At 40.4% G+C, this 9,314-nt stretch overlaps 1 protein-coding gene across 2 annotated transcripts in view; it reads right to left on the reverse strand.

Moving 5' to 3' along the window:
- The window catches only part of wnt5b (wingless-type MMTV integration site family, member 5b), a 76,571-nt gene that overhangs the window by 35,261 nt on the left and 31,996 nt on the right, over positions 1-9,314 (reverse strand). The window contains exon 2 of one of the 2 annotated variants that reach the window (XM_032504813.1): positions 2,978-3,067. The exons of the other annotated variant lie outside the window; for it this stretch is intronic. The gene's annotated coding sequence lies outside the window, so the exon portion shown is untranslated. The remainder of the gene's footprint in view (positions 1-2,977; positions 3,068-9,314) is intronic. 2 annotated transcript variants of the gene reach the window in all.

The raw sequence follows: 9,314 nt of genomic DNA on the forward strand, positions 1-9,314 counted from the left end.
CTTCCACTGTTCCTGATGACTGCCATTTCTTAATAACATTCCGAACAGATGATATTGGCATCTGAAAACGTTTTGCTATATTCTTATAGCCTTCTCCTGCTTTGTGAGCGTCAGCTATTTTCAGTTTCAGTTTTCTAGACAACTGCTTAGAAGAACCCATGGTGCTGATTGTTGGGGCAAGGTCAGATGAGTCTGGGCATTTAAAACCTTAAGATTGACATCACCTGGTCTTTCCAGACGATGATTGAGAACAATCCATGTCACTGTCAGGTCTCAGTCTTTTGGAGATTTTTCCATCTTTTCTTGGCTTCGTTATGCACATTAATACAAATGTTTACCTGGGGTGCCCAAACTTTCGAACCCCACTGTATTACTACTATATACAGTGCAAGTTAACTTTGCATTGTATGAAAATAACTGGATTACGTACTGAACACAGGTGCTAGCCATATTTCCATTTCAGAAAAAATCATTTGCTGGAAAATATTACTGCAAATTACCCAATGCTAATTTGTGTTTTAATAAAAGCCAATTTGAGCATGCTAGCACAGAGCATTTTGTAATTTTACACTTCCATACTTGTTCCTTTTTAACACAGTTCTGCTTCCCTTTTTTGTAACAGTTCAACAGTTTTGAATAAAGAAACTGTTCAGCAATTTGGGACAATTAGCTTGTTTGCATTCTTGACACGAGTTAGATGAGAAGATTGATACCAATTTCACGTACATGAGCGGTATCAATCTTCTTGTCTAACTCTTAGCAAGACATTAAGCAGAATTTTCAAAATGTCAAACTATTCCTTTAAGACTTGGCCTATCCAGGGGATTATGTTACAGCTATGGTGTGTTTAAAGTTGATTGTTGAGATGATCAAATGTGTAAAATTACTGACTAACAAATTAACAGAATGTTCTGACATGCTTTGTCCACAGTGATCATGAAGATAAATCAATAACTTGGGGATGAGACTGAAAGCTGTGTGGATGAATTCCCCAACAGATTGAGCAAGGCACTTACACTGCCAGGTTCAGTGGGTTCCTTCTTCCTGTGTAACTCAAAGGTTTCACTGTAGCAGCCATGCAAAAACGTGTGCACAAACGGCCCAGTTAGGCAGCTGGCATCGAAGCGCTCACCAAATGGCTTTATGTTAAGAATATATCTCGCTCTCAGAGCGATTCGCTCTTCATACCCACGTATCCTGCCTGTTTGCATGATTGACAGCCTTCAAACACATTAATTCAAAAGTTTACAGGCACCCAAATTAGACAAAGACCCACATTTCTGCCCCATGTAGGTCACTAACATGCAACAAAAGCTTTTCATGCTATAAATGCTGCTTTTGCATTCGAACTTTGGTGTGCGAGTGAGTGTGCGTTGTAAAAGTTGAACTGTGACTCGTCACATTGTGCTCTGAACCACATTTCCTGTCAAGCAGGAACAGCAGTGTATGTGTGTGTGTGTGTGTGTGTGTGTGTGTGTGTGTGTGTGTGTGTGTGGGTTGTGTGTGGCATGCGTGCGTGCGTGCGTGTGTGTTTTACTGCTATCATTAAAGGAATCATTCACATAAAAGAGGAACTGGGATTCTTCACAACAAAGCAACAGGGGTATTAGCAGCAGAGTGTTAGTGCCCTCCCCCACATCTCTCTGTCTTTGGCTGCAACTCCTCGTCTGCTGCTTGGTCTGTCTGTCTGTCTTTCTGTCTGTCTGTCTTTCTGGCCTGTTTTAGGTCTCTGCCTGTCTGTTGATCAGCTTTCATCCCTCTCTCTTTCCTTTTCAACTTATTTCTTCATAATTTTAAAGCTTTTCCTTTCTGTCTTGTCATCTCACCTGCCTACTTCACACTCTAATTGTCCCTCTTTCTTTCTGGACAATACTTATTCTTCTTCACCCCTTTTTTCTACCTCTAAAATCCCTTTCACAGAGGCACTGCAACACTGAACTTATCTAGATGTTACCCAGAGGAGCTGTATGTTAGAACACAAATGTCCAAATGGTCAGTTGGACAAATAAACAGACTTTTTCCCACAAGCTCCCTACAAAGTCTGTGTATCAGATTGAGCCCATGTGTGTGAACAGAGCAGGTCACTGTCCTGAGTGGGTGTGTTGTTGTTCTATCATGCAGCTGGCATGAAACTGGAAAAATACAAACATCCTAAGGATGGACGCCAAAATCGTCAGACAAATTCAAGGAACGGCAAGACAATTGTTTTTTATGACCATATTACGACAGTATAATCTACTTCATGTCTCCTGCACACTCTAGCCTGATGCCACCCCTCGCCTAAACCAAGTGGAGTATTTCCAGAAGGTAAAAAGGCGTAAGAAAAGGCAACCCCAAACAATGTCCAAAGAATGAGGTCTGAAAATTTTCAGTTCACATTATGAGTAAATTACTGAACTTTTTTTTTCATGCCCATGGTCTCCTCTCCTTTCCTATCTCTCTTCTCTTTCCTTTCATCCCCGTCTCACTATTTCCATTTTTACCCTTCCCCACCCCTCCTTCCTCCTCTCTGTGGCACCTGGTGTTGAAGTGTTGCTGAGGTACAGTAGATGGTTCTTTGAAGTCCCAGGTGTGTGTGTGTGTGTGTGTGTGTGTGTGTGTGTGTGTTTGTGGTGTGTGGGTTTGTGGTGTGTGGAAACTTTTTTTTTATATCTCAGCTCCAGCAAAACATTTGTGGGCTTTTTTTTGCGTCTCTAATCTTTAAACAACCTTCCCTGTGCAAGTGTTCATACAGTATTTCATGATTATGTATAGCAGGGGAATTTAAATCCCCATTACCATTATTTGGCTTTTCTCAACCATTCAAAGCTGGACAGTCAAAGGGATAGTTCAGTTTTGTTTTTTTTAAACTATATATTTTTTGCTGTATACAATAAGACAAAAATTGGTGAGCCATTTGGGATAGTAAGCCACATCAAAACATAGGGCGATGTAAATGTTCTATTGGAGTACAAGTTACAACCATGTTGGGACTTACTGGGTTTACAGCTGGCAGTCTGAGAAAAGAGGGGGGAGAAGCAGAAGAAAAACACTTCTGTCCCGAAGTCTGCTATGGTCAGCACCCAACCTGGAGAGAAAAAGAGGGGGTGGTAAGGCAGAGAAATAAATTAAGGAAACCAGGGAAAGTGGTAAAAAAGAAGAGAAAGGAAAAAGAATCAAGGGAGAAACAAATGAGGAGAGAGAAAGAGAGAGAGAGAGAGAGAGGAATCTGTGAGTCACTGTTTAACTGTCGGCTGCTAAGAGTCGACTAGCCATGGTAAAATACCTACTGGGTGGGTGCGCACACACACACACACACACACACACACACACACACACACACACACACACACACACACACACACACACACACACACACACACACACACATACACACACCACACACACCCACACACACACACACCACAAAAATCAAAGTAACAGAAATCTGACTAAATTCAATATTAGTTGGCACAACAACACACATAGGATACACACACGCGCACACACACACACACACAGACACACACACACACACACACATTAAAAGTTTATGCAAAAAACATGCTTCTGACTCTCAGACTTCACTGCCCAACAGACCAGCTAATTATTTTTCGTTGGACACCAGGCACGCACACACCTCTGCGGCACATTCCTCAGAAACTAATGATCTGCTTTTCTACGAAGGTAAGAATTTAGGCGAAGGTCAGAAATAATTCTTTCCATTTTAGAAAGTTGAAGCAAGCAAATGAGGAACAATGACATCATCCAAACCCTAAGTGATTAATTATTGATGATTTTTCTCAGGGTGATTAGTTCTTTCTCAACAAGAACAAGCCTTGCCAAAGATGGTGCTGTGATTAAATTGCAGTATATGCAATATGATTCTCCTCCCTCAGCAGTCTCTGCGACTATCACCAACATATTATTTTAACACTATTGATTAATCTGATGCTTGCTTTGGTTTTTTGATTACTTTATTAATACTTTCGCCTATTAAATATTAGAAAATAGAGTGACAAGATGAAGTGGCTACAGCTAAGAGGCAGTGCTTTGAGGCTGTACTTAGCACAGTACACAGTGGTGCTTTGAACTAAATGCTAACGTCATGCTAACATGCTCATAACGACAATGCTAACATGTTAGTGTTTAGCTGGTAATTGTTTATGATAATCATTTTAGATTACCGTGTTAGCATACTAACATTTGCTAAATACTTAATTTAAAGAACAGCTGAGGCTAATGAGAATGGCCTTAGTTTTGCAGATATTTGGTCATAAACCAAAGTATTTTGACCTGATGATGGCGCTATGAAAAGTCACCAAAGTTGACCATGAATGGCTGTATCAAATTTCACAGCAATCCATCTAATAGCTGTTATTTATTATAACATTCATTGATATATTTCAGTCTGGGTCAAATTGGTGGACCGACCATCTCTAGCATGGCTTAAACACCACGGCAGGTTACCTGAACCCAAAGTGATGTATACAATTGTTTGTTTTGAGGGAACCAACAGTCAAAATCCAAAGATATTCAATTTTACAGTGGTCTGAAACAGAAAAAAACTGCAAATTCCTACATTTGAGAAGCTGGAACCAGTAAATGTTAAACATTTTTACATAGTAAATGACTGATTCATCACTAATCAAAATATAATTGTTTCAACACTAATTGGTGTATTTTCTAGCCTCTAAACGAGAGAACCCATCACTCGTTAGCTCCTCTGGGTGAACTGCTTATTATTTTATCAGGTCATTTACTGGTGTAGGCCTTTTGCTCATTAGGCAACAAATGCTGATACTAATTCATCATCTATGTCCCATACTAGCATCACAGCTATGTATCCTAATACAGATATTGTACCCTGAATTATAGGGATCCTTTTTCTTCAGTATTTGTGCAGGTAGCTCAAATCATAATTGTTGTTACATATCACAACATAGCATTAGCCGTTCTGTGCAATAAATCCCAGATCAATGCTGGATCCAGCAGACTGGTTAAGAGAACAACACACTAATTTGAAACCATAAGACCCTACTTCATTCACAATCAAACCATAGACGTTGTTGCTGAATCTTTTTAAAAAGCCCCAGCAATTACAGTGGGAGACTGGGAATAATGCAGCATGAGATGATCTTCTGCTCCTTATTCCTGCTTCATTTGACAGTATCCAGCAGAGAAAGACAGGAGAAGATGGACAGGTGGAGCGAGAGAGAGAGAGAGAGAGGAGATGAGGTGGGTTCTTTTATATATATTGCTGGTTTCTTTGTCTCTTATGTTGTATATTATGTTGGTTTCTTTGTCTCGATGTGGAACCACGTGAAGCTCTTGACAGAAATGTGACAGATACCTGCAATGTCAAAAACCAGCAGGCTCGCACCCATTCTAATTTGTCAGGTGAGACAGTGTTTTGGTAGTGTGGGAGGTGTCGTGCGCTTGTGTGTGCTTGTCTTCCTGTCTGTGCAGGTGTGATTGAATGTCTATGTGCATAATGCATGTACATAGGCACTCAGTGGTGTCTGTGCCTCTCTGTCGATTCTCTGCATCTTCCTGTCAGTTCAGCTTGTCATTCAAGCATCAATAAAGAGAAAGTTTTTCTTTTTCTTTTACTCTGTTTAAAATGTGTCATCCTTTTTTCTCAAACAGGGAAAATGGGCAGAAAGGGTGACAGAAAACTGCAGCAAGAGTCGAGTGGGGTTTTATCGCATGTTTGACAGGAAACGCCGTGCATAGGAACAGAAAGATTTCACCACGTTAACAAGGAGGATATTTTTCAGGGTCTTTTTTTGGGTAGACGTTAGGAGTGTTTGTAGAGAAACATTGCAAAGAAAAAAAATTAGCAGGTGGCAGAGATAGATGCCGAAGTTGGATTCCTGACTCAGACTAGCTTCACCCAAAAACCAAACTTCACATTGAAAGGAAATTTTTCATTGAATGATGACACAGCATCAATCACTTGAAAAAAAGTTGTGGGCCACTGGCAAAACAAAGCAGGAATAGCTTGACATTTACAACTGATTTGTTTTCTTGACGAGAGCTACAATAGAAGACTGATACCACTTAGTGCAAAATATGAAGCTACAGCCAGGAGACCATTAGCTTAGCTTAGCATAAAGACTGAAGAAGGGGATAACAGCTAGCCTGGCTCTTACCCAAGTTGGTTACTCTGTGTGAGTTGTAACAGTCTGGTCATTTGCCTTCACCACAAGCAGACCCATGAAAGAGAGACAATTAATGCTAGCTAATCAGCTTAGCTTGCTAGCTTCTACTTTCTACATACTTAACAGCATGATGGGTCCTCCTAAATGTTTATTGTAGTAAAAAGACAAATGTTAAATCCAATGAGGTACATAACCAACGCCATGTGTGCTTGTTGAGAAAGGGTAGAACATGTCTTGTATCATAGTTTGCAGGCTATAGGCTGAAGGGCTAAGACATGCTTCAGTCCCAACACCAGCTCTCAAATGTCAGTCAACTGCTGCCATGGAAACAGCCAAGCCAAAGGCTTAAAGCTTAGACACAATATGTTCACAACACAATAGTCGCAGTATCATCTTATATTTGTATTTGTAATGAGAACTGTATACCAAATGTATGAATAAACTGACTTATACCACTGAATAAAAGGAAGGTCCTAACTTGTCCGCACCTGCACTGAATTTGATAGAGCTGAGAGTCAGGTCACTTTCGGTTCAATCCAATTAACCCAGGAAGTGGACACTTAAACCATAAGCAAATCCCCATCAAAAGGTTATTAAATATTCAATCTATGAAGGCATTATTGAGACAGAGTAGCGCTGTTATCTGCCAGTAAATGAATTACAGTTTCAATTTGCATGTTGAGTGAATTGAACTGAAAGTGTCTCAGACCCAGAGTGTCCACCAGAGCTGCGGCGTGCCTGCTGATAACTAGGCTCCCAATTCAGGATTTGGCAAAAGCTAGATTTACACTTGTGTAAAAATAAAGTCAATTTTTTTAATTGGCTTATAAGGGTGAAGATCTGTAAGACGTCTATAGCACAGGATTGAGGAGACAGCCTCATGTTGTTAAATATTCGTACAGTTTGCATCAATTCCATTTTACTGCTGGATGTTTCAAGTTTTGCAAAAAGAGGGACATGTAGTAAAGCGATGTGCTGTACAGTTTTGAATATTATAAGAAACTGAATACCTTATTGTGTAATTAAATCACAATACATATATTATGTTGGAATTTAAAATGTATTGAAATATTTTACTTTGAAAACCTTAATTTGTGTATAGTTTGATTTCCACTTTTCCAGAAGGTAATCCCAAATTGAGCAATTTTCAAAATCAGATTTTATTTCATATCATTTTTAATGGTTTGCAGCCTCAGATAGCTAATTCAAGTTAAATTTGAAACTATATTCAAGATGCTCAATTCAATTTTATTTGCTTTAGATCGGTATTGGTTTTTAATATAAAATTGTTGTTCCAGACGTTCCTGTTTCCATGCAAGCATTTTGAGCGTGCAGCATACATTATGCAGCGTACATTAAATGCAGCACATGTGCTAGAGGCTGCACTCGGATGTGTGCCAGTAGCTGAACTTTTTTTTTTTCCCACGGAGTGGCACAGACCTCTTTCCACTACAGCTTCAACAGATGGAAAAAAAAAACCTGCAGTACCAGGTGTGTTAGCTGCTTCAACGCAGCGTCTCTAATATTGGACAGTCCCTCACGCAACCAGCCTTTACAATGGACAACAGAGAAAATATACCCAAGTTAGGATACAGAGGGGTGACGCAAAAGAAGTACAAAGAAAGAGCAAGAAAATCAGGCAGTGACATATCTGATTGTAGCCTTAAGAGGGTGAAAGAAAAAAAGAGTGAGATAATTAATGTGTTTGTGTGAGGAAGACTGAGAAAAAAACAGAGGAATAGAGGAAAAAAAAGAGTCATGGAGAAAGAGACATGAGGTGGAGTGAGCAAAGATAAAGTGAGAAAGTGAGGATGGAATACAAAGAGGGTCTGTGTGTGTGTGTACACCGGGTGTGTATCTGCTGTCCCCAAGGTCCTCCTAGCTGTCTTCTCCCATTGATTAGTTCATATTGATCTGGCCTGGCACCAGCCCCGCCCCCCCCCCCCCCCCACACACACACACACACTCAGCACGGCTGACTTGATTTAGCTGGGCTTTGACACAAGAGACATGATGGTACATTGTTAACACAACACCCACGCATGCATGCATGCACGCACGCACACGCATGCTCATAGGCGCACACCCAAACACAACTCCTATCATCATTTTGCCTCTTAAAATGACAACCATCTTCTCTGTGAAACACACACACACACACACACACACACACACACACACACACACACACACACACACACACACACACACACACACACACACACACACACACACACACACACACACACACACACACAACACACACACACACACACACACACACACACCCCCACACACACACACACACACACACACACACACACACACACACACACACACACACACACACCCCATTGGCTCATGTGCATTGGCTGTCTGGCAAACAGGCAGGAGAAACAATGAGAATATATGAGACAGGCTGCCAGTAAAAAACTCAGTGTCTTTGACAAACCATAAGTCTTGTCTGTTTCTGTGGAAATTGTTTGAATTTCCACCAACTGCCACATATAACAGTGTGTGTTTCGAATGTTACAGTGATCAGTTCAGCTTGAATGAAGCTAACGCTATATTTAAAGCTGCTGTAATTAATATATCTTTGTAGCAATGGATAACATGGCTACTTGTATGTAAAATGGTTTCTCTTTTGACAAACCTACAGAGAATTATCACCCGTCTGCAGTTCCATTCAGCTCTATTGGAGCTTTAATAGAGAGGTGAAGTTCCTCCCCTTCTGGTGGTTCCGCCATGGGACCTTACTGTAACTCAGAAAAGTTATGAACGGCAGTGAATGGGGAAAGAAGCCATGAATTACACATGTGATGTTAATCAGTTTAATAGATAATTTTGCAAGTCAAGAAAGTTTCAGTTTATTGTTAAACTCTTGAAAATACATAATTAGAAAGACTACACACTTTGAAGATGCATGGATGATGACTCGCTAAAGCTACGATGTCTGTTTGTATCGTACAGGGGACGTAACGTTACTCAAATGAGCAGTGGATCTTGCTTGTTATTTTGCTTATCTGCTGAAAACACATCACTGGATAAAACACATCAGGTAAGATAATGTTACGTGTGTTGTGGAACAGAGCTAAGCTAGCTAGCGAGCAAGTTGAACATCAAGACGAAGGAGCTGGTCATTGACTTTGGGAGGTCCAGACCAAGACCACA

Source organism: Etheostoma spectabile, chromosome 23 (assembly GCF_008692095.1).
Source record: "Etheostoma spectabile isolate EspeVRDwgs_2016 chromosome 23, UIUC_Espe_1.0, whole genome shotgun sequence".
NCBI classification, from domain to species: Eukaryota; Metazoa; Chordata; class Actinopteri; order Perciformes; family Percidae; genus Etheostoma; species Etheostoma spectabile.